Source organism: Microcaecilia unicolor, chromosome 3 (assembly GCF_901765095.1).
Source record: "Microcaecilia unicolor chromosome 3, aMicUni1.1, whole genome shotgun sequence".
Taxonomy (NCBI): Eukaryota; Metazoa; Chordata; class Amphibia; order Gymnophiona; family Siphonopidae; genus Microcaecilia; species Microcaecilia unicolor.
The window spans coordinates 142061808-142086889 of record NC_044033.1 but is presented as its reverse complement, the minus strand read 5'-3'; the positions used below and the strand labels follow the sequence as shown (position 1 = coordinate 142086889).

The 25082-nt window shown below is 43.9% G+C and overlaps 14 non-coding genes across 14 annotated transcripts; all 14 read right to left on the bottom strand.

Annotated features, from left to right (window-relative positions):
• Positions 1–6184: 6184 nt before the first annotated feature.
• On the bottom strand, positions 6185–6256 carry TRNAC-GCA. Its single transcript has one exon. It is a non-coding gene; the product is annotated as a tRNA-Cys (tRNA).
• Positions 6257–6820: 564 nt separating this feature from the next.
• On the bottom strand, positions 6821–7037 carry LOC115467398. Its single transcript, XR_003941696.1, has one exon. It is a non-coding gene; the product is annotated as a small nucleolar RNA U3 (small nucleolar RNA).
• A 2422-nt stretch (positions 7038–9459) lies between these two features.
• TRNAC-GCA lies at positions 9460–9531 on the bottom strand. Its single transcript has one exon. It is a non-coding gene; the product is annotated as a tRNA-Cys (tRNA).
• Positions 9532–10094: 563 nt separating this feature from the next.
• Positions 10095–10311, bottom strand: LOC115467394. Its single transcript, XR_003941692.1, has one exon. It is a non-coding gene; the product is annotated as a small nucleolar RNA U3 (small nucleolar RNA).
• Positions 10312–12734: 2423 nt separating this feature from the next.
• On the bottom strand, positions 12735–12806 carry TRNAC-ACA. The gene has a single exon. It is a non-coding gene; the product is annotated as a tRNA-Cys (tRNA).
• Positions 12807–13369: 563 nt separating this feature from the next.
• Positions 13370–13586, bottom strand: LOC115467397. Its single transcript, XR_003941695.1, has one exon. It is a non-coding gene; the product is annotated as a small nucleolar RNA U3 (small nucleolar RNA).
• Positions 13587–16009: 2423 nt separating this feature from the next.
• Positions 16010–16081, bottom strand: TRNAC-GCA. The gene has a single exon. It is a non-coding gene; the product is annotated as a tRNA-Cys (tRNA).
• A 562-nt stretch (positions 16082–16643) lies between these two features.
• LOC115467479 lies at positions 16644–16861 on the bottom strand. The gene has a single exon (XR_003941757.1). It is a non-coding gene; the product is annotated as a small nucleolar RNA U3 (small nucleolar RNA).
• Positions 16862–19285: 2424 nt separating this feature from the next.
• TRNAC-GCA lies at positions 19286–19357 on the bottom strand. The gene has a single exon. It is a non-coding gene; the product is annotated as a tRNA-Cys (tRNA).
• A 563-nt stretch (positions 19358–19920) lies between these two features.
• LOC115467392 lies at positions 19921–20137 on the bottom strand. Its single transcript, XR_003941690.1, has one exon. It is a non-coding gene; the product is annotated as a small nucleolar RNA U3 (small nucleolar RNA).
• A 2423-nt stretch (positions 20138–22560) lies between these two features.
• Positions 22561–22632, bottom strand: TRNAC-GCA. Its single transcript has one exon. It is a non-coding gene; the product is annotated as a tRNA-Cys (tRNA).
• A 564-nt stretch (positions 22633–23196) lies between these two features.
• LOC115467391 lies at positions 23197–23413 on the bottom strand. The gene has a single exon (XR_003941689.1). It is a non-coding gene; the product is annotated as a small nucleolar RNA U3 (small nucleolar RNA).
• Positions 23414–24145: 732 nt separating this feature from the next.
• On the bottom strand, positions 24146–24217 carry TRNAC-GCA. The gene has a single exon. It is a non-coding gene; the product is annotated as a tRNA-Cys (tRNA).
• A 562-nt stretch (positions 24218–24779) lies between these two features.
• Positions 24780–24996, bottom strand: LOC115467390. The gene has a single exon (XR_003941688.1). It is a non-coding gene; the product is annotated as a small nucleolar RNA U3 (small nucleolar RNA).
• Positions 24997–25082: the final 86 nt, after the last annotated feature.

Here is a 25082-nt window from a genome sequence, read left to right as displayed (position 1 = left end):
GAAGGAACTGGGGAGACCTGCACCATGGTGTTGGGAGCAGGCAGAGGAGAATCAAGGTGTGGAGCTCATTTTGCGCCAGTGACTCCAGGCAGCCCAGCACATGTGAGTAACAGGGGGGGGGAGGCAGATCTAAGGAGCTCAGCGGGGGTCACAGAAAAAGGGGCAGGGAGTTGCCAGTGGAGGCATCGACCTTCACTAACAGGCTGGAGCTGGCGGTGAGTGAGAAAGGGTCAGAGTAGGGGGGCTGGTGCAGGGAATCAGTGAGGGATTCCTACCCCCTCCCTGCTGCTTGCATGGCAGAGGTGGCAACGGCTGGGGTTTTAAGGGGAGCACACATGGCCTGGGCAGAGTGCTTATGGAGGGGGGGTCTGCTGCCTGCGGGTAGACGGCGGGTGGAGAGAGCAGCGGCGGTTGGTGGGCACGCACAGCCTTCTGGTCCTGTATCGAGGAGCTATGGGGGAGGGTTTCCTACAAACATAGGCGACTCTTCGACAGGCTGGGGTCCATACCCATGGGTTTTGGGTCTCCCTGCGCTATGCCCCTATGGGCAGTGGCCATGGCTCTTCCCCAGGTGGTCACATGGGCTGGGATGCCTCCGAGGGCGGATATGCATTGGGCATTTCCGGGGTTCCATGGGGTCTTGCTGGAAGCGTCCTGGGGGGGGGGGGGGGGGCTGGGGCAAGTGTGGGAGTCCGAGGGGGCTGGTTTTGCTGCCGCTTCCTTACAGGTGCAGAGTGCAACGGAGGGAGTGGAGCCGGCGACTGGCGGGTCCAGCGAGATCGAGCAGGGGACGGCGGAACGCCCTTCTACAGTGCAGCAGGAGGAACCAGTGGTGAGACAGGGCAGGAGAGGACCCCGTTCATCCAGGACACGGCGGAGCAGCTGGACTGGGCGTCAGGACACAGCCCTGCTGCAGTCTCGGGATCGTCCATGGCAGGTGCTGGAGCTTCTGGATCGGGTAATGGGTCGTCCTCTAAGCGAGCACAGGGGGGAGTGGGTGACGAAAAGGGAGGGGCAGGGGGGAAGCGGATTAGGGCTTCCTCTTATTCCTCTTCCGCATCCTCCTCTTCTCGGTCAGTGGGCGTCTCCAGGGTGGCAGAATTGGCAAAGGGTGCTGGAGAGAGGACGAGGGGCCCGCCTGCCAGGGTAGCCCTGTCTGGGAGTGGGTCCTGCGCTCGTTACGTAGGAAGATCAGGCGGAGAAAGTGCATAGCTATATGTTAGTAGCGGGAGGCTGGGGGGCGCCGGAAGGTTGCGAAGGAGAAGACATAGGCAGAGGGTACGAGGGAGCATGAGAGCGCCAAACCGGTGGTAATTCGGTTCGGTCTTGTCTGCGCATGACAGTGAATGGGGGCGTTGCCGACACAGGATCAATTTATGGTGGTTCACATGGCTCCCAGGGCAGCACTGGTAGAGGTTGGGGGATGGGTAAATGGGGGGTTGGCCCAGGCGGCTCTGGGTCGGTCCTTCGGGCCATGAGTGCGGGGGGGGGGGGGCAGTGTCCCGGGAGCCGGATCTGAGCTTCCTGTCCATTTATGGACTGCAAGTTGCGACGCATCCGTTCCGCCTGCAGCCAGAGGCATGTAGCGGCAGAATGTCAGGAAGGGACCGGGGGGACCGTCCGCAGCGAAGCCATAATTGATTAGCCGTGCCCTTATACCGGTGAGGGTCGATGCGATGCTGCCATGGCTCCATCGATATTCGGTCAGGGACGCTGCAGAGGCATTAGGGTGGGATCTCGTGGAGGGGGTTGTCATTCTGTTTCAAGGTCGGCTGGGCAGTAATTGGGGGCAGAACTTGGGTCCACCGAGTGCCTGCGGGAGGTGGTGAGGAATACGTTGACGGAGGGGATTGCGTTCGGCAGGATTGCCGGTCCATTTGCGTCCTTTGCGATATCTCCTGGTGCGGTTATACCTAAAAGACAGCGCTGGGGTAATTCCAGCTCAGGCGCAACCTCTCGGACCCAGCGGGTGGGTACATAAATGAGAGCATTCCCAGAGACTTCTGCTCAGTGCAGTACACGTCATTTGACGGTGTGGTACGGTTGATATGCCCGGGGGGGTAGGGGCACAGATGGCTGAGGTCGATATTGAGGCGGCGTTCAGGCTGTTACTTGTTCACCCTTCTGCGTTTCTGTTGCTGGGCTTCCACTTTGAAGGGTCTTTTTTACGGGGGCTGGAATGCCGATGGGTGGTTCAGTCGCCTGTACGTACGGGGAACAGTCAGCTCATACGTACACTGGGTGATGGGCAGGGGTTCAGGCTCGAAAGTATAGTGCGCTATTTAGACAATTTCTCTCTATTGGGGCAGTTGAGGTCGGGGACCGTGGGCATATGCTGAGAGTCTTTAGGGCGGTTGCGGAGGACTTTGGCATCCCCTGGGCTACCGACAAAATGGAGGGCCCAGCCGCGGTCCTCACAGACCTCGGCACTGAAATTGACACAATACGGACAGTTTACCCATTTGCTGCGGGAGAAGGTGATTCAGTCGGAAGAGCAGATTCTGGCAGTGTTACAGGCCCGTAAGGCTACATTGTGTACCATTTCAGTCCCGGGTGCGGAGCCTTAATTTGGCATGTCACGTCATCCCGATGGGTCGGGCCTTGTCTTGGCGGCTGGCATTTGCGACGTCAGGGGTCACGGAGCCTTTTCATCATGTGTGCTTGTCAGCGGGAGTTCGTTGCGATGTGGTTGGAGTTTTGTGTGCGTGTAAAGGTACATTAAGCGTGGCAGAGCACGGTGGTGTCTAATGCGGATCTCGACTTCTGTACGGATGCAGCAGAAGGCTTGGGTTCGGGGTGTACTGTGAGGGCGCGTGGTGCACTGAACCGTGGCCGGACAGCTGGATAGCGGCGGGAGTTACAAAGACCATTACCTTCAGGGAGCTGTTCCCGTTTGTAGGGGCATGCGAGCGGCAGCCAGGGAAGTGGCAAAGTACAAGCATCCTGGTGTGGTGCGACAATCAGGGGGTGGTAGAGGTGGTGAATAAGGAGGTTGCATGTGCTTGCTGGTGAGCTCCGTGATCAGGGAATTGGTCCTGCGTTGTGTGCAACTAAATGTGCACGTACGGGCTAGGCACATGCTGGGGAATGTCCAAGCGTATGGATGATGCACTTTCCCGTTTCAATTTCAGACTTTCCGGGCTTTGGCACAAGCGGCAGAGGCGGAAGGGCAGCCAATACCAGGGCATTTTTGGCGGCTAGGAGGCCTGAGGTGTGGGAGCGGCCGAGAATCTCGATTGCACCTGCCACACGGTCAGCGTATACCTGTGGATAGGACAGAGTGACTAGTTAGTTTCGGGACTAAGGCTGGACAGCGAGTCGGGCATCAGGTGAGCTGTTAGCAGCCTACATTGTTCTCACACAGGCATGGGGTATTTCTCGAAATGCAGCCGCGCATCATCTGGCTGGGTTCTCCTTTTCCAGCAACATGTGTGGGTGAGGCCTGCCGAGCTTTAGTTTTCGGGTGAGCAGTGCCTTGAATGGTCAGAGCCGCTCATCTTCCTTGGTGCTGGACGCGCGCTGGCGGATTACTCACGACTTTGGGTGTGCTTTTTGCGGGCTGTTGAGTGCGCGACTTATCCAACATTCGAGATACGCCTCTTCCGAGTGGCCTCCGCATTGGCATCTTATGGGACCTTTTGGGTAGGCGAGCTTGTAGCGAGCCGCAGGTCGGTTGCTGTGTTATCTGGGTTGTTACGGGAGACTGTTGGTATCCAGACTGGAGTATGGCGCAGTAAGATCTTGCGCACAAAAAACGGAGTTCCGGGCAGGATCTCATACCCAGTGTCCTTGTTGGAGGCCTACCTGGGTGGTCCGCCCACATGGCCCTCTTTCCTTATTAGTACATGCGAATGGCGCCAGCAGGTGGTCTTCCGGGGCATACCGTGGGTATATTAGGCCCTCCTGAGGGAGCCTAGTACAGGGCCGGTACATAATGGTGGGGTGTGCTCTGTCGTGGTTATTTCTACGCTTTAGCCGGTGGCCTGATATGCCGGCGGTTTAGTTTATTGAAGGGGCTGCCGGTGTGGGTGCTCGCTTTCCCCGTGTGTGGTTGCCCCTTCCCCTTTGAGATGCTGTTGGTTCGATCTACTCAGTCTGGATGGTTGGACACGCCTTCATTCATTGGGCTGGTAGCAGAGCAGCGAGACATCCTGGGGGGATTCACCGGGGATTGGCGCGGCGCGGGGCCTAGATAGCCTGGCTAGGAGAGTGGGGCATGCTGAGGAGTCAACGAGGGCCACTGTTGTATCGGCTGCGCAACAGACCGCGACACCTTCAGGGGTTACTGGTTCGGGGTGGGGGAACGAGGTGGATGGTTGGACGGGTAAGAGACTCAGTGACACTAAAAAGGGGGAGACTCACGATTGGTATTGGCCTGGTTTCCTGGTACAAAATTGGTGGTCGGATATTATACCCAGACCTGCCCGCCTACTGGCGCGCAAGGGGCACAGGGGTTGCGCAAGGTCAATCGGCAGGTCACAGTATGGGTAAGAACGATGGGAGGTTTCCAACTTCAACACAACTGGGTGGCTGCTCAGTGAGCGGGGCTTTTGCACGGGACAGGGTACACCTGTCTGATGGGGGGTTTGGATCTATTCTAAAATGATGTGCAGGTGTTCTTGGAGCAGCATGGTATTGCAGGGTCTCAGTAGGCCGCAGCTTGCTTTGGGGGGGGGTGGGAGGGGGCCTTTGCAGGTGCACGGACCCCTCCCCCCCTGTGGCAAAAAACCCGAGCTACAGAAGCAATGGCTCATGGGGGGGCTGAGCCAGGTCATTAAGATGGGTCAGGTGACCCGGAATAATGTGTGGAGGTCCACACGGGCCAGGCCTCTTGCTGTGAAGGCGGAGTCGAAAGGGTGAAGAGTTGCGGTGACAGCCGGAAGTGGAAGTTGCTGCTTTGCTATCATGGCGAGCGGCGGAGGGGGCAACTGTGGGTGCTTTTGTTATGACAACTGTAGCTCGGGGGTGGGGGTTATCCTATACGGATGTTAATTGGAAGTTTAAATGTTAATAAATCAAGCTGCGGCCTATGGTTATTCCACAATTGTGTGCAGAGAGTTATTGAGTGAAAGCGTACGGGGGGGGGATGTGGGGACATGCCTGGTAAAACGGGTCCCAGCTCCAAGGTTTATGAAAGGCCCGAGAGCTTGTCTCGACGGGCCCAGTTAAACGAGGGCTGGGCCCGTTCGAGAAGGCTCTGAGGGCAGTGGGGTGAAGAGCATGTGGTTATGGGGGGGGTGGGGGGTTGTGTTCGGCTGATGAGCACGTGGGCAGCTGGGATTGGTCAGATCAACAGAAGCTGACAGCACAGAAGCAACACAGGCAGCTGATTGGAGGATAGGTTGCTGGGGGGCGGGGCTGTGGGAAGGGAAGAGGGGCTCTGCTTCCTCCGAGGCTAAGGGTGTTGTCTGATCCTCGGAGGCAGTTTTCCCTCCCTCCCACCCTCTCATGTACTGGATGTGAGGAGGCTTATCTGTGTGGTGTTGTAGATGTTTTTCAGGAATGGCATCGGAGTTTGTCGCAGCAGCAAAAAACCCGAGCTACAGAAGCAATGGCTCATGGGGGGGCTGATGGGTCAGGTGACCCGGAATAATGTGTGGAGGGCCACACGGGCCAGGCCTCTTGCTGTGAAGGCGGAGTCGAAAGGGTGAAGAGTTGCGGTGACAGCCGGAAGTGGAAGTTGCTGCTTTGCTATCATGGCGAGCGGCGGAGGGGGCAACTATGGGTGCTTTTGTTATGACAACTGTAGCTCGGGGGTGGGGGTTATCCTATACGGATGTTAATTGGAAGTTTAAATGTTAATAAATCAAGCTGCGGCCTATGGTTATTCCACAATTGTGTGCAGAGAGTTATTGAGTGAAAGCGTACGGGGGGGGGGGGGGGGGGGGATGTGGGGACATGCCTGGTAAAACGGGTCCCAGCTCCAAGGTTTAACAGATTGAGTGGACACAAGCATTTTTCTTTCTATTGCAAATAATTAAGATATAATCGCTATTAGCCTCCTCCTTAACTGTTCACTGCTTTCATATAGACAAGGATTGCATAGATTTACATATGATGTAGATGGCCATTTTTAGAAATCATTGATATTGGAATGGATTGAGGAGGCCTATGTCTTAAAGGTTGATCCTTAAGGGTGTTGGTTCCTAAGAATCTATGGATAAAAGATTTCTCTCTGCATGTAAGGGGGCACCTGGATTTGAACCAAGGACCTCTTGATCTGCAGTCAAATGCTCTACCACTGAGCTATGCCCCCAACTGCTTAGTAATGCTTGCATGAACTGAGCCCAATATCACTTCAGGACAACGTAGAGCACACACATAGCGCTAGCCGGAAGTCTCCTCATGTCACAGGTGCACAATTTGCATCTAGAGGCCAAGGTTGTGGGTTTGAATCCCAGCACAGCCAATCAGGGAGGAATGGGGAAAAAGCCTGCACTAGTCTACTTTTTTTTTTTTTTTTTTAACTTTTTCTACGTCTTGGTTTTTGTTTCCCTTTACTTTTATTGATATTTCTTACTTTCTTTCAACTTTGGACCTGTTAACTACAGGGAAAAACATTTCTTCCCACACATTTAGAAGGATGCAAGGAACTGCTTGCAATTGAACAAAGCAGAGGGAAAGAAATGCTCCAATTTCTTGGCAACAAATCACAAGCACGTGGGAGTGGGTCAGTGAAATGGAAAAGATACCCTCCCAATCCCTGAAAAATGAAAGGGAAAACCAAACTCTGCCCTGACCTCTTATGTTCCACAAGCAACACAACAGAACTCAATCACTGTAAACTAGCTACAGAAATACAACTTTAATTCAAATATATGCCACTCAGCCTGCATCCTCTTCACCTTATCTCCTCTCAAGGAGATAAAGAGCACTCATCAAAGTCATACAGCAGTGCTCTGAAAGCAAGCTTGTAAGACAGGTTCATTCTCAGAAGAGAAAACTGCAACTCATCATCGTGGATGGCGAGACCAAACACTTTCTAACGCATTTCTCCAGTTACACACTATAGAAATGATCCCAGAAAGTATAGTCTTACCTTCAACCGGCAGCCTTATCTTCACTTTAAGCATCTAGCCACCTAGTACTTTCGCAGGAGAAAAGTAGAAGAACATTTCTGATCCTTCGCACGTTCTATACGGAGCAAGGCTCGGGTGTTTCTGCACAAAAGCTTGACCGAGAGAATCTTCAGGGTCCACGTTTTGGTTTGGTAAGCTTTACAATGTCGAAATTATTCAGTCAGTTGTTTAAAAAAAACACACCTCACTTTTACATATGGAGACCTGGCAGCCAATGCAATTAAAGTACTAAAAGGTTTCCCAAAAAGCAGAAGACCTGTATTTTTTTATTTTTTATTTATTCATTTCAAAATATATACAAGCATAATATCTTGATTACAGATAAAGACGATTTAGTATCTTGATAAATTCTTAAAGATACATCCAAAAAGAAAGGAAGAAAAAAATTATTATAGCAAGAAGATCATTACTCGTCTATAGTCCACTATATAAGGGAGAATTTCACAATTTTCAGGCAAATATTCCAATTTTGAAGACAACTTCAAATTTTAACAAATGGAGGCTGATATAAGATTACCAAGCAATATACAATTTTTTTTATGGAGTTGAAGTTATTAATGTTCCTGATAATGGAGGGTGTAAGTCTCTCAATTTTGTCTCCAGAAAAGAGTTTAATTGATTAGCCTCAAAAAATACATACTTAATTGAATCAAGTTTTATCACACACTTGCAGGGAAAGTTCAGCCAAAATAAGGCTCCAAGTTGTATTGCTTTTGGTCTCAGTTTCAGAAATTCCTGTCTTTTCTTCTGAATATTTCTGGAAACATCCGGATAGATTCTTATCTTGCAATTTAGGAAATCAGGTCTCTTATTTAGAAAAAATTGTTTAAGAATCCAGTCTCTATCCGGTTGGAGTATGAAAATCACTTTAAGTGTTGCTGTTGTTAAACCCTCATTGTCTCCTTCAATAATCTGAGTCAAGTTTAAATCCGATAATTGGGTTTTAACTTCCTCCCTTTGTGAAGAATCTTTCTTGCGAAATGGTTCTATATAGAAAATCTTTGAGATGGGTGGATGTGATTTTTCTGGAATTTTTAAAGCGTCTGTTAAATATTGCTTAAAGGTTATCAATGGGGAAATAGCAACTTGTTTTGGAAAATTTATCAGTCTGAGGGCATTTGAACGTTGATAGTTCTCTAATACTTCAATCCTATTTTGAAGATACATATTCTCTTTTATTAAATTTATTTGTATTTGTTGAGAATTTTTAATTGCAGAGGAATTAGTTTCAACTTCCTTGCCCACAGATTTTAACAACATGTCCATTTCAGTGATCTTTTCATTGTCTAACGTGAATTTCTGATTTAACTGAGTAAATTGTTGAGTGAATGAGGCTTCTAAACCTACAAGCGCTTCCCATATGTTATCCAAAGTTATTTGTTGGGGCTTTTCAGGTAGAAACGACTTACTTGATAAACCAATTGTTGAAATTGTAGGCAAAGTTGATTGACCTCCTACCGCTCCAAGCTCTTCCATAGGAACAATCTCTCCTCTCTTCACCTCTGCGTTCTCCACAGAAGGAATCCTCGGCTTCTCAGGCGCCGACTCAGGGCCCGTGCCAGGAAACCCCGTCGCGACCTGCGCACCAAGGGGTCTCTGGTCCAAGATCGACGTCGTAGCCGGCATAGGAGGAGGAAGCCTCGTCTCGGGGCTGAAAGATATCTCGTGTTCAAGCTGGGGGAACGGGAGACCTCTCCCTAAACCCTCCAGCAGCGAAACAGTCCCCGAAGATGTGCCCGGTAGAAGGAAGTGCTCCATCGTTCCTGCTCTAGGTAAGGAAGGAGTAACGGGGCTTGCTCGCGCCCTACCTCTCCTCTTAGGCATATTTTTTTTGAGGTTTCAAGCTAAACAAGGCAAAAATGTTACAGGAGTAGAGCGGAAAACAGCGGAGCTATCTTCACAACATCTTACTTGGCCGCCATCTTGGAATTTCTCTAGCAGAAGACCTGTATTCCGACACCATTAGAGGTGTACCAGCTGCAGCCCTTCCCACCACAAAACTGTAGCTGACTGGGGCCATCCTTTGATTTTTAGTAACAGTATCTAGATATCATCAAAGACTAGCATAGAAAGGAGGCATCTTTGAATACCAGCAACGATGTTTCTGCAGAAAAGCGTTATGAGGAGAAACAGATTGAGTGGACACAAGCATTTTTCTTTCTATTGCAAATAATTAAGATATAATCGCTATTAGCCTCCTCCTTAACTGTTCACTGCTTTCATATAGACAAGGATTGCATAGATTTACATATGATGTAGATGGCCATTTTTAGAAATCATTGATATTGGAATGGATTGAGGAGGCCTATGTCTTAAAGGTTGATCCTTAAGGGTGTTGGTTCCTAAGAATCTATGGATAAAAGATTTCTCTCTGCATGTAAGGGGGCACCTGGATTTGAACCAAGGACCTCTTGATCTGCAGTCAAATGCTCTACCACTGAGCTATGCCCCCAACTGCTTAGTAATGCTTGCATGAACTGAGCCCAATATCACTTCAGGACAACGTAGAGCACACACATAGCGCTAGCCGGAAGTCTCCTCATGTCACAGGTGCACAATTTGCATCTAGAGGCCAAGGTTGTGGGTTTGAATCCCAGCACAGCCAATCAGGGAGGAATGGGGAAAAAGCCTGCACTAGTCTACTTTTTTTTTTTTTTTTTAACTTTTTCTACATCTTGGTTTTTGTTTCCCTTTACTTTTATTGATATTTCTTACTTTCTTTCAACTTTGGACCTGTTAACTACAGGGGAAAACATTTCTTCCCACACATTTAGAAGGATGCAAGGAACTGCTTGCAATTGAACAAAGCAGAGGGAAAGAAATGCTCCAATTTCTTGGCAACAAATCACAAGCACGTGGGAGTGGGTCAGTGAAATGGAAAAGATACCCTCCCAATCCCTGAAAAATGAAAGGGAAAACCAAACTCTGCCCTGACCTCTTATGTTCCACAAGCAACACAACAGAACTCAATCACTATAAACTAGCTACAGAAATACAACTTCAATTCAAATATATGCCACTCAGCCTGCATCCTCTTCACCTTATCTCCTCTCAAGGAGATAAAGAGCACTCATCAAAGTCATACAGCAGTGCTCTGAAAGCAAGCTTGTAAGACAGGTTCATGCTCAGAAGAGAAAACTGCAACTCATCATCGTGGATGGCGAGACCAAACACTTTCTAACGCATTTCTCCAGTTACACACTATAGAAATGATCCCAGAAAGTATAGTCTTACCTTCAACCGGCAGCCTTATCTTCACTTTAAGCATCTAGCCACCTAGTACTTTCGCAGGAGAAAAGTAGAAGAACATTTCTGATCCTTCGCACGTTCTATACGGAGCAAGGCTCGGGTGTTTCTGCACAAAAGCTTGACCGAGAGAATCTTCAGGGTCCACGTTTTGGTTTGGTAAGCTTTACAATGTCGAAATTATTCAGTCAGTTGTTTAAAAAAAACACACCTCACTTTTACATATGGAGACCTGGCAGCCAATGCAATTAAAGTACTAAAAGGTTTCCCAAAAAGCAGAAGACCTGTATTTTTTTTATTTTTTATTTATTCATTTCAAAATATATACAAGCATAATATCTTGATTACAGATAAAGACGATTTAGTATCTTGATAAATTCTTAAAGATACATCCAAAAAGAAAGGAAGAAAAAAATTATTATAGCAAGAAGATCATTACTCGTCTATAGTCCACTATATAAGGGAGAATTTCACAATTTTCAGGCAAATATTCCAATTTTGAAGACAACTTCAAATTTTAACAAATGGAGGCTGATATAAGATTACCAAGCAATATACAATTTTTTTTATGGAGTTGAAGTTATTAATGTTCCTGATAATGGAGGGTGTAAGTCTCTCAATTTTGTCTCCAGAAAAGAGTTTAATTGATTAGCCTCAAAAAATACATACTTAATTGAATCAAGTTTTATCACACACTTGCAGGGAAAGTTCAGCCAAAATAAGGCTCCAAGTTGTATTGCTTTTGGTCTCAGTTTCAGAAATTCCTGTCTTTTCTTCTGAATATTTCTGGAAACATCCGGATAGATTCTTATCTTGCAATTTAGGAAATCAGGTCTCTTATTTAGAAAAAATTGTTTAAGAATCCAGTCTCTATCCGGTTGGAGTATGAAAATCACTTTAAGTGTTGCTGTTGTTAAACCCTCATTGTCTCCTTCAATAATCTGAGTCAAGTTTAAATCCGATAATTGGGTTTTAACTTCCTCCCTTTGTGAAGAATCTTTCTTGCGAAATGGTTCTATATAGAAAATCTTTGAGATGGGTGGATGTGATTTTTCTGGAATTTTTAAAGCGTCTGTTAAATATTGCTTAAAGGTTATCAATGGGGAAATAGCAACTTGTTTTGGAAAATTTATCAGTCTGAGGGCATTTGAACGTTGATAGTTCTCTAATACTTCAATCCTATTTTGAAGATACATATTCTCTTTTATTAAATTTATTTGTATTTGTTGAGAATTTTTAATTGCAGAGGAATTAGTTTCAACTTCCTTGCCCACAGATTTTAACAACATGTCCATTTCAGTGATCTTTTCATTGTCTAACGTGAATTTCTGATTTAACTGAGTAAATTGTTGAGTGAATGAGGCTTCTAAACCTACAAGCGCTTCCCATATGTTATCCAAAGTTATTTGTTGGGGCTTTTCAGGTAGAAACGACTTACTTGATAAACCAATTGTTGAAATTGTAGGCAAAGTTGATTGACCTCCTACCGCTCCAAGCTCTTCCATAGGAACAATCTCTCCTCTCTTCACCTCTGCGTTCTCCACAGAAGGAATCCTCGGCTTCTCAGGCGCCGACTCAGGGCCCGTGCCAGGAAACCCCGTCGCGACCTGCGCACCAAGGGGTCTCTGGTCCAAGATCGACGTCGTAGCCGGCATAGGAGGAGGAAGCCTCGTCTCGGGGCTGAAAGATATCTCGTGTTCAAGCTGGGGGAACGGGAGACCTCTCCCTAAACCCTCCAGCAGCGAAACAGTCCCCGAAGATGTGCCCGGTAGAAGGAAGTGCTCCATCGTTCCTGCTCTAGGTAAGGAAGGAGTAACGGGGCTTGCTCGCGCCCTACCTCTCCTCTTAGGCATATTTTTTTTGAGGTTTCAAGCTAAACAAGGCAAAAATGTTACAGGAGTAGAGCGGAAAACAGCGGAGCTATCTTCACAACATCTTACTTGGCCGCCATCTTGGAATTTCTCTAGCAGAAGACCTGTATTCCGACACCATTAGAGGTGTACCAGCTGCAGCCCTTCCCACCACAAAACTGTAGCTGACTGGGGCCATCCTTTGATTTTTAGTAACAGTATCTAGATATCATCAAAGACTAGCATAGAAAGGAGGCATCTTTGAATACCAGCAACGATGTTTCTGCAGAAAAGCGTTATGAGGAGAAACAGATTGAGTGGACACAAGCATTTTTCTTTCTATTGCAAATAATTAAGATATAATCGCTATTAGCCTCCTCCTTAACTGTTCACTGCTTTCATATAGACAAGGATTGCATAGATTTACATATGATGTAGATGGCCATTTTTAGAAATCATTGATATTGGAATGGATTGAGGAGGCCTATGTCTTAAAGGTTGATCCTTAAGGGTGTTGGTTCCTAAGAATCTATGGATAAAAGATTTCTCTCTGCATGTAAGGGAGCACCTGGATTTGAACCAAGGACCTCTTGATCTGTAGTCAAATGCTCTACCACTGAGCTATGCCCCCAACTGCTTAGTAATGCTTGCATGAACTGAGCCCAATATCACTTCAGGACAACGTAGAGCACACACATAGCGCTAGCCGGAAGTCTCCTCATGTCACAGGTGCACAATTTGCATCTAGAGGCCAAGGTTGTGGGTTTGAATCCCAGCACAGCCAATCAGGGAGGAATGGGGAAAAAGCCTGCACTAGTCTACTTTTTTTTTTTTTTTTTAACTTTTTCTACATCTTGGTTTTTGTTTCCCTTTACTTTTATTGATATTTCTTACTTTCTTTCAACTTTGGACCTGTTAACTACAGGGGAAAACATTTCTTCCCACACATTTAGAAGGATGCAAGGAACTGCTTGCAATTGAACAAAGCAGAGGGAAAGAAATGCTCCAATTTCTTGGCAACAAATCACAAGCACGTGGGAGTGGGTCAGTGAAATGGAAAAGATACCCTCCCAATCCCTGAAAAATGAAAGGGAAAACCAAACTCTGCCCTGACCTCTTATGTTCCACAAGCAACACAACAGAACTCAATCACTATAAACTAGCTACAGAAATACAACTTCAATTCAAATATATGCCACTCAGCCTGCATCCTCTTCACCTTATCTCCTCTCAAGGAGATAAAGAGCACTCATCAAAGTCATACAGCAGTGCTCTGAAAGCAAGCTTGTAAGACAGGTTCATTCTCAGAAGAGAAAACTGCAACTCATCATCGTGGATGGCGAGACCAAACACTTTCTAACGCATTTCTCCAGTTACACACTATAGAAATGATCCCAGAAAGTATAGTCTTACCTTCAACCGGCAGCCTTATCTTCACTTTAAGCATCTAGCCACCTAGTACTTTCGCAGGAGAAAAGTAGAAGAACATTTCTGATCCTTCGCACGTTCTATACGGAGCAAGGCTCGGGTGTTTCTGCACAAAAGCTTGACCGAGAGAATCTTCAGGGTCCACGTTTTGGTTTGGTAAGCTTTACAATGTCGAAATTATTCAGTCAGTTGTTTAAAAAAAACACACCTCACTTTTACATATGGAGACCTGGCAGCCAATGCAATTAAAGTACTAAAAGGTTTCCCAAAAAGCAGAAGACCTGTATTTTTTTTTTTTTTTTTTTATTCATTTCAAAATATATACAAGCATAATATCTTGATTACAGATAAAGAAGATTTAGTATCTTGATAAATTCTTAAAGATACATCCAAAAAGAAAGGAAGAAAAAAATTATTATAGCAAGAAGATCATTACTCGTCTATAGTCCACTATATAAGGGAGAATTTCACAATTTTCAGGCAAATATTCCAATTTTGAAGACAACTTCAAATTTTAACAAATGGAGGCTGATATAAGATTACCAAGCAATATACAATTTTTTTTATGGAGTTGAAGTTATTAATGTTCCTGATAATGGAGGGTGTAAGTCTCTCAATTTTGTCTCCAGAAAAGAGTTTAATTGATTAGCCTCAAAAAATACATACTTAATTGAATCAAGTTTTATCACACACTTGCAGGGAAAGTTCAGCCAAAATAAGGCTCCAAGTTGTATTGCTTTTGGTCTCAGTTTCAGAAATTCCTGTCTTTTCTTCTGAATATTTCTGGAAACATCCGGATAGATTCTTATCTTGCAATTTAGGAAATCAGGTCTCTTATTTAGAAAAAATTGTTTAAGAATCCAGTCTCTATCCGGTTGGAGTATGAAAATCACTTTAAGTGTTGCTGTTGTTAAACCCTCATTGTCTCCTTCAATAATCTGAGTCAAGTTTAAATCCGATAATTGGGTTTTAACTTCCTCCCTTTGTGAAGAATCTTTCTTGCGAAATGGTTCTATATAGAAAATCTTTGAGATGGGTGGATGTGATTTTTCTGGAATTTTTAAAGCGTCTGTTAAATATTGCTTAAAGGTTATCAATGGGGAAATAGCAACTTGTTTTGGAAAATTTATCAGTCTGAGGGCATTTGAACGTTGATAGTTCTCTAATACTTCAATCCTATTTTGAAGATACATATTCTCTTTTATTAAATTTATTTGTATTTGTTGAGAATTTTTAATTGCAGAGGAATTAGTTTCAACTTCCTTGCCCACAGATTTTAACAACATGTCCATTTCAGTGATCTTTTCATTGTCTAACGTGAATTTCTGATTTAACTGAGTAAATTGTTGAGTGAATGAGGCTTCTAAACCTACAAGCGCTTCCCATATGTTATCCAAAGTTATTTGTTGGGGCTTTTCAGGTAGAAACGACTTACTTGATAAACCAATTGTTGAAATTGTAGGCAAAGTTGATTGACCTCCTACCGCTCCAAGCTCTTCCATAGGAACAATCTCTCCTCTCTTCACCTCTGCGTTCTCCACAGAAGGAATCCTCGGCTTCTCAGGCGCCGACTCAGGGCCCGTGCCAGGAAACCCCGTCGCGACCTGCGCACCAAGGGGTCTCTGGTCCAAGATCGACGTCGTAGCCGGCATAGGAGGAGGAAGCCTCGTCTCGGGGCTGAAAGATATCTCGTGTTCAAGCTGGGGGAACGGGAGACCTCTCCCTAAACCCTCCAGCAGCGAAACAGTCCCCGAAGATGTGCCCGGTAGAAGGAAGTGCTCCATCGTTCCTGCTCTAGGTAAGGAAGGAGTAACGGGGCTTGCTCGCGCCCTACCTCTCCTCTTAGGCATATTTTTTTTGAGGTTTCAAGCTAAACAAGGCAAAAATGTTACAGGAGTAGAGCGGAAAACAGCGGAGCTATCTTCACAACATCTTACTTGGCCGCCATCTTGGAATTTCTCTAGCAGAAGACCTGTATTCCGACACCATTAGAGGTGTACCAGCTGCAGCCCTTCCCACCACAAAACTGTAGCTGACTGGGGCCATCCTTTGATTTTTAGTAACAGTATCTAGATATCATCAAAGACTAGCATAGAAAGGAGGCATCTTTGAATACCAGCAACGATGTTTCTGCAGAAAAGCGTTATGAGGAGAAACAGATTGAGTGGACACAAGCATTTTTCTTTCTATTGCAAATAATTAAGATATAATCGCTATTAGCCTCCTCCTTAACTGTTCACTGCTTTCATATAGACAAGGATTGCATAGATTTACATATGATGTAGATGGCCATTTTTAGAAATCATTGATATTGGAATGGATTGAGGAGGCCTATGTCTTAAAGGTTGATCCTTAAGGGTGTTGGTTCCTAAGAATCTATGGATAAAAGATTTCTCTCTGCATGTAAGGGGGCACCTGGATTTGAACCAAGGACCTCTTGATCTGCAGTCAAATGCTCTACCACTGAGCTATGCCCCCAACTGCTTAGTAATGCTTGCATGAACTGAGCCCAATATCACTTCAGGACAACGTAGAGCACACACATAGCGCTAGCCGGAAGTCTCCTCATGTCACAGGTGCACAATTTGCATCTAGAGGCCAAGGTTGTGGGTTTGAATCCCAGCACAGCCAATCAGGGAGGAATGGGGAAAAAGCCTGCACTAGTCTACTTTTTTTTTTTTTTTTTAACTTTTTCTACGTCTTGGTTTTTGTTTCCCTTTACTTTTATTGATATTTCTTACTTTCTTTCAACTTTGGACCTGTTAACTACAGGGAAAACATTTCTTCCCACACATTTAGAAGGATGCAAGGAACTGCTTGCAATTGAACAAAGCAGAGGGAAAGAAATGCTCCAATTTCTTGGCAACAAATCACAAGCACGTGGGAGTGGGTCAGTGAAATGGAAAAGATACCCTCCCAATCCCTGAAAAATGAAAGGGAAAACCAAACTCTGCCCTGACCTCTTATGTTCCACAAGCAACACAACAGAACTCAATCACTGTAAACTAGCTACAGAAATACAACTTTAATTCAAATATATGCCACTCAGCCTGCATCCTCTTCACCTTATCTCCTCTCAAGGAGATAAAGAGCACTCATCAAAGTCATACAGCAGTGCTCTGAAAGCAAGCTTGTAAGACAGGTTCATGCTCAGAAGAGAAAACTGCAACTCATCATCGTGGATGGCGAGACCAAACACTTTCTAACAGCATTTCTCCAGTTACACACTATAGAAATGATCCCAGAAAGTATAGTCTTACCTTCAACCGGCAGCCTTATCTTCACTTTAAGCATCTAGCCACCTAGTACTTTCGCAGGAGAAAAGTAGAAGAACATTTCTGATCCTTCGCACGTTCTATACGGAGCAAGGCTCGGGTGTTTCTGCACAAAAGCTTGACCGAGAGAATCTTCAGGGTCCACGTTTTGGTTTGGTAAGCTTTACAATGTCGAAATTATTCAGTCAGTTGTTTAAAAAAAACACACCTCACTTTTACATATGGAGACCTGGCAGCCAATGCAATTAAAGTACTAAAAGGTTTCCCAAAAAGCAGAAGACCTGTATTTTTTTTTTTTTTTTATTTATTCATTTCAAAATATATACAAGCATAATATCTTGATTACAGATAAAGAAGATTTAGTATCTTGATAAATTCTTAAAGATACATCCAAAAAGAAAGGAAGAAAAAAATTATTATAGCAAGAAGATCATTACTCGTCTATAGTCCACTATATAAGGGAGAATTTCACAATTTTCAGGCAAATATTCCAATTTTGAAGACAACTTCAAATTTTAACAAATGGAGGCTGATATAAGATTACCAAGCAATATACAATTTTTTTTATGGAGTTGAAGTTATTAATGTTCCTGATAATGGAGGGTGTAAGTCTCTCAATTTTGTCTCCAGAAAAGAGTTTAATTGATTAGCCTCAAAAAATACATACTTAATTGAATCAAGTTTTATCACACACTTGCAGGGAAAGTTCAGCCAAAATAAGGCTCCAAGTTGTATTGCTTTTGGTCTCAGTTTCAGAAATTCCTGTCTTTTCTTCTGAATATTTCTGGAAACATCCGGATAGATTCTTATCTTGCAATTTAGGAAATCAGGTCTCTTATTTAGAAAAAATTGTTTAAGAATCCAGTCTCTATCCGGTTGGAGTATGAAAATCACTTTAAGTGTTGCTGTTGTTAAACCCTCATTGTCTCCTTCAATAATCTGAGTCAAGTTTAAATCCGATAATTGGGTTTTAACTTCCTCCCTTTGTGAAGAATCTTTCTTGCGAAATGGTTCTATATAGAAAATCTTTGAGATGGGTGGATGTGATTTTTCTGGAATTTTTAAAGCGTCTGTTAAATATTGCTTAAAGGTTATCAATGGGGAAATAGCAACTTGTTTTGGAAAATTTATCAGTCTGAGGGCATTTGAACGTTGATAGTTCTCTAATACTTCAATCCTATTTTGAAGATACATATTCTCTTTTATTAAATTTATTTGTATTTGTTGAGAATTTTTAATTGCAGAGGAATTAGTTTCAACTTCCTTGCCCACAGATTTTAACAACATGTCCATTTCAGTGATCTTTTCATTGTCTAACGTGAATTTCTGATTTAACTGAGTAAATTGTTGAGTGAATGAGGCTTCTAAACCTACAAGCGCTTCCCATATGTTATCCAAAGTTATTTGTTGGGGCTTTTCAGGTAGAAACGACTTACTTGATAAACCAATTGTTGAAATTGTAGGCAAAGTTGATTGACCTCCTACCGCTCCAAGCTCTTCCATAGGAACAATCTCTCCTCTCTTCACCTCTGCGTTCTCCACAGAAGGAATCCTCGGCTTCTCAGGCGCCGACTCAGGGCCCGTGCCAGGAAACCCCGTCGCGACCTGCGCACCAAGGGGTCTCTGGTCCAAGATCGACGTCGTAGCCGGCATAGGAGGAGGAAGCCTCGTCTCGGGGCTGAAAGATATCTCGTGTTCAAGCTGGGGGAACGGGAGACCTCTCCCTAAACCCTCCAGCAGCGAAACAGTCCCCGAAGATGTGCCCGGTAGAAGGAAGTGCTCCATCGTTCCTGCTCTAGGTAAGGAAGGAGTAACGGGGCTTGCTCGCGCCCTACCTCTCCTCTTAGGCATATTTTTTTTGAGGTTTCAAGCTAAACAAGGCAAAAATGTTACAGGAGTAGAGCGGAAAACAGCGGAGCTATCTTCACAACATCTTACTTGGCCGCCATCTTGGAATTTCTCTAGCAGAAGACCTGTATTCCGACACCATTAGAGGTGTACCAGCTGCAGCCCTTCCCACCACAAAACTGTAGCTGACTGGGGCCATCCTTTGATTTTTAGTAACAGTATCTAGATATCATCAAAGACTAGCATAGAAAGGAGGCATCTTTGAATACCAGCAACGATGTTTCTGCAGAAAAGCGTTATGAGGAGAAACAGATTGCGTGGACACAAGCATTTTTCTTTCTATTGCAAATAATTAAGATATAATCGCTATTAGCCTCCTCCTTAACTGTTCACTGCTTTCATATAGACAAGGATTGCATAGATTTACATATGATGTAGATGGCCATTTTTAGAAATCATTGATATTGGAATGGATTGAAGAGGCCTATGTCTTAAAGGTTGATCCTTAAGGGTGTTGGTTCCTAAGAATCTATGGATAAAAGTTTTCTCTCTGCATGTAAGGGGGCACCTGGATTTGAACCAAGGACCTCTTGATCTGCAGTCAAATGCTCTACCACTGAGCTATGCCCCCAACTGCTTAGTAATGCTTGCATGAACTGAGCCCAATATCACTTCAGGACAACGTAGAGCACACACATAGCGCTAGCCGGAAGTCTCCTCATGTCACAGGTGCACAATTTGCATCTAGAGGCCAAGGTTGTGGGTTTGAATCCCAGCACAGCCAATCAGGGAGGAATGGGGAAAAAGCCTGCACTAGTCTACTTTTTTTTTTTTTTTTTAACTTTTTCTACGTCTTGGTTTTTGTTTCCCTTTACTTTTATTGATATTTCTTACTTTCTTTCAACTTTGGACCTGTTAACTACAGGGAAAAACATTTCTTCCCACACATTTAGAAGGATGCAAGGAACTGCTTGCAATTGAACAAAGCAGAGGGAAAGAAATGCTCCAATTTCTTGGCAACAAATCACAAGCACGTGGGAGTGGGTCAGTGAAATGGAAAAGATACCCTCCCAATCCCTGAAAAATGAAAGGGAAAACCAAACTCTGCCCTGACCTCTTATGTTCCACAAGCAACACAACAGAACTCAATCACTGTAAACTAGCTACAGAAATACAACTTTAATTCAAATATATGCCACTCAGCCTGCATCCTCTTCACCTTATCTCCTCTCAAGGAGATAAAGAGCACTCATCAAAGTCATACAGCAGTGCTCTGAAAGCAAGCTTGTAAGACAGGTTCATGCTCAGAAGAGAAAACTGCAACTCATCATCGTGGATGGCGAGACCAAACACTTTCTAACACATTTCTCCAGTTACACACTATAGAAATGATCCCAGAAAGTATAGTCTTACCTTCAACCGGCAGCCTTATCTTCACTTTAAGCATCTAGCCACCTAGTACTTTCGCAGGAGAAAAGTAGAAGAACATTTCTGATCCTTCGCACGTTCTATACGGAGCAAGGCTCGGGTGTTTCTGCACAAAAGCTTGACCGAGAGAATCTTCAGGGTCCACGTTTTGGTTTGGTAAGCTTTACAATGTCGAAATTATTCAGTCAGTTGTTTAAAAAAAACACACCTCACTTTTACATATGGAGACCTGGCAGCCAATGCAATTAAAGTACTAAAAGGTTTCCCAAAAAGCAGAAGACCTGTATTTTTTTTTTTTTTTTTTTATTCATTTCAAAATATATACAAGCATAATATCTTGATTACAGATAAAGAAGATTTAGTATCTTGATAAATTCTTAAAGATACATCCAAAAAGAAAGGAAGAAAAAAATTATTATAGCAAGAAGATCATTACTCGTCTATAGTCCACTATATAAGGGAGAATTTCACAATTTTCAGGCAAATATTCCAATTTTGAAGACAACTTCAAATTTTAACAAATGGAGGCTGATATAAGATTACCAAGCAATATACAATTTTTTTTATGGAGTTGAAGTTATTAATGTTCCTGATAATGGAGGGTGTAAGTCTCTCAATTTTGTCTCCAGAAAAGAGTTTAATTGATTAGCCTCAAAAAATACATACTTAATTGAATCAAGTTTTATCACACACTTGCAGGGAAAGTTCAGCCAAAATAAGGCTCCAAGTTGTATTGCTTTTGGTCTCAGTTTCAGAAATTCCTGTCTTTTCTTCTGAATATTTCTGGAAACATCCGGATAGATTCTTATCTTGCAATTTAGGAAATCAGGTCTCTTATTTAGAAAAAATTGTTTAAGAATCCAGTCTCTATCCGGTTGGAGTATGAAAATCACTTTAAGTGTTGCTGTTGTTAAACCCTCATTGTCTCCTTCAATAATCTGAGTCAAGTTTAAATCCGATAATTGGGTTTTAACTTCCTCCCTTTGTGAAGAATCTTTCTTGCGAAATGGTTCTATATAGAAAATCTTTGAGATGGGTGGATGTGATTTTTCTGGAATTTTTAAAGCGTCTGTTAAATATTGCTTAAAGGTTATCAATGGGGAAATAGCAACTTGTTTTGGAAAATTTATCAGTCTGAGGGCATTTGAACGTTGATAGTTCTCTAATACTTCAATCCTATTTTGAAGATACATATTCTCTTTTATTAAATTTATTTGTATTTGTTGAGAATTTTTAATTGCAGAGGAATTAGTTTCAACTTCCTTGCCCACAGATTTTAACAACATGTCCATTTCAGTGATCTTTTCATTGTCTAACGTGAATTTCTGATTTAACTGAGTAAATTGTTGAGTGAATGAGGCTTCTAAACCTACAAGCGCTTCCCATATGTTATCCAAAGTTATTTGTTGGGGCTTTTCAGGTAGAAACGACTTACTTGATAAACCAATTGTTGAAATTGTAGGCAAAGTTGATTGACCTCCTACCGCTCCAAGCTCTTCCATAGGAACAATCTCTCCTCTCTTCACCTCTGCGTTCTCCACAGAAGGAATCCTCGGCTTCTCAGGCGCCGACTCAGGGCCCGTGCCAGGAAACCCCGTCGCGACCTGCGCACCAAGGGGTCTCTGGTCCAAGATCGACGTCGTAGCCGGCATAGGAGGAGGAAGCCTCGTCTCGGGGCTGAAAGATATCTCGTGTTCAAGCTGGGGGAACGGGAGACCTCTCCCTAAACCCTCCAGCAGCGAAACAGTCCCCGAAGATGTGCCCGGTAGAAGGAAGTGCTCCATCGTTCCTGCTCTAGGTAAGGAAGGAGTAACGGGGCTTGCTCGCGCCCTACCTCTCCTCTTAGGCATATTTTTTTTGAGGTTTCAAGCTAAACAAGGCAAAAATGTTACAGGAGTAGAGCGGAAAACAGCGGAGCTATCTTCACAACATCTTACTTGGCCGCCATCTTGGAATTTCTCTAGCAGAAGACCTGTATTCCGACACCATTAGAGGTGTACCAGCTGCAGCCCTTCCCACCACAAAACTGTAGCTGACTGGGGCCATCCTTTGATTTTTAGTAACAGTATCTAGATATCATCAAAGACTAGCATAGAAAGGAGGCATCTTTGAATACCAGCAACGATGTTTCTGCAGAAAAGCGTTATGAGGAGAAACAGATTGAGTGGACACAAGCATTTTTCTTTCTATTGCAAATAATTAAGATATAATCGCTATTAGCCTCCTCCTTAACTGTTCACTGCTTTCATATAGACAAGGATTGCATAGATTTACATATGATGTAGATGGCCATTTTTAGAAATCATTGATATTGGAATGGATTGAGGAGGCCTATGTCTTAAAGGTTGATCCTTAAGGGTGTTGGTTCCTAAGAATCTATGGATAAAAGATTTCTCTCTGCATGTAAGGGGGCACCTGGATTTGAACCAAGGACCTCTTGATCTGCAGTCAAATGCTCTACCACTGAGCTATGCCCCCAACTGCTTAGTAATGCTTGCATGAACTGAGCCCAATATCACTTCAGGACAACGTAGAGCACACACATAGCGCTAGCCGGAAGTCTCCTCATGTCACAGGTGCACAATTTGCATCTAGAGGCCAAGGTTGTGGGTTTGAAACCCCAGCACAGCCAATCAGGGAGGAATGGGGAAAAAGCCTGCACTAGTCTACTTTTTTTTTTTTTTTTTAACTTTTTCTACGTCTTGGTTTTTGTTTCCCTTTACTTTTATTGATATTTCTTACTTTCTTTCAACTTTGGACCTGTTAACTACAGGGAAAAACATTTCTTCCCACACATTTAGAAGGATGCAAGGAACTGCTTGCAATTGAACAAAGCAGAGGGAAAGAAATGCTCCAATTTCTTGGCAACAAATCACAAGCGCGTGGGAGTGGGTCAGTGAAATGGAAAAGATACCCTCCCAATCCCTGAAAAATGAAAGGGAAAACCAAACTCTGCCCTGACCTCTTATGTTCCACAAGCAACACAACAGAACTCAATCACTGTAAACTAGCTACAGAAATACAACTTTAATTCAAATATATGCCACTCAGCCTGCATCCTCTTCACCTTATCTCCTCTCAAGGAGATAAAGAGCACTCATCAAAGTCATACAGCAGTGCTCTGAAAGCAAGCTTGTAAGACAGGTTCATGCTCAGAAGAGAAAACTGCAACTCATCATCGTGGATGGCGAGACCAAACACTTTCTAACACATTTCTCCAGTTACACACTATAGAAATGATCCCAGAAAGTATAGTCTTACCTTCAACCGGCAGCCTTATCTTCACTTTAAGCATCTAGCCACCTAGTACTTTCGCAGGAGAAAAGTAGAAGAACATTTCTGATCCTTCGCACGTTCTATACGGAGCAAGGCTCGGGTGTTTCTGCACAAAAGCTTGACCGAGAGAATCTTCAGGGTCCACGTTTTGGTTTGGTAAGCTTTACAATGTCCAAATTATTCAGTCAGTTGTTTAAAAAAACCACACCTCACTTTTACATATGGAGACCTGGCAGCCAATGCAATTAAAGTACTAAAAGGTTTCCCAAAAAGCAGAAGACCTGTATTCCGACACCATTAGAGGTGTACCAGCTGCAGCCCTTCCCACCACAAAACTGTAGCTGACTGGGGCCATCCTTTGATTTTTAGTAACAGTATCTAGATATCATCAAAGACTAGCATAGAAAGGAGGCATCTTTGAATACCAGCAACGATGTTTCTGCAGAAAAGCGTTATGAGGAGAAACAGATTGAGTGGACACAAGCATTTTTCTTTCTATTGCAAATAATTAAGATATAATCGCTATTAGCCTCCTCCTTAACTGTTCACTGCTTTCATATAGACAAGGATTGCATAGATTTACATATGATGTAGATGGCCATTTTTAGAAATCATTGATATTGGAATGGATTGAGGAGGCCTATGTCTTAAAGGTTGATCCTTAAGGATGTTGGTTCCTAAGAATCTATGGATAAAAGATTTCTCTCTGCATGTAAGGGGGCACCTGGATTTCAACCAAGGACCTCTTGATCTGCAGTCAAATGTTCTACCACTGAGCTATGCCCCCAACTGCTTAGTAATGCTTGCATGAACTGAGCCCAATATCACTCAGGACAACGTAGAGCACACACATAGCGCTAGCCGGAAGTCTCCTCATGTCACAGGTGCACAATTTGCATCTAGAGGCCAAGGTTGTGGGTTTGAATCCCAGCACAGCCAATCAGGGAGGAATGGGGAAAAAGCCTGCACTAGTCTAATTTTTTTTTTTTTTTTTAACTTTTTCTACGTCTTGGTTTTTGTTTCCCTTTACTTTTATTGATATTTCTTACTTTCTTTCAACTTTGGACCTGTTAACTACAGGGAAAAACATTTCTTCCCACACATTTAGAAGGATGCAAGGAACTGCTTGCAATTAAACAAAGCAGAGGGAAAGAAATGCTCCAATTTCTTGGCAACAAATCACAAGCGCGTGGGAGTGGGTCAGTGAAATGGAAAAGATACCCTCCCAATCCCTGAAAAATGAAAGGGAAAACCAAACTCTGCCCTGACCTCTTATGTTCCACAAGCAACACAACAGAACTCAATCACTGTAAACTAGCTACAGAAATACAACTTTAATTCAAATATATGCCACTCAGCCTGCATCCTCTTCACCTTATCTCCTCTCAAGGAGATAAAGAGCACTCATCAAAGTCATACAGCAGTGCTCTGAAAGCAAGCTTGTAAGACAGGTTCATGCTCAGAAGAGAAAACTGCAACTCATCATCGTGGATGGCGAGACCAAACACTTTCTAACACATTTCTCCAGTTACACACTATAGAAATGATCCCAGAAAGTATAGTCTTACCTTCAACCGGCAGCCTTATCTTCACTTTAAGCATCTAGCCACCTAGTACTTTCGCAGGAGAAAAGTAGAAGAACATTTCTGATC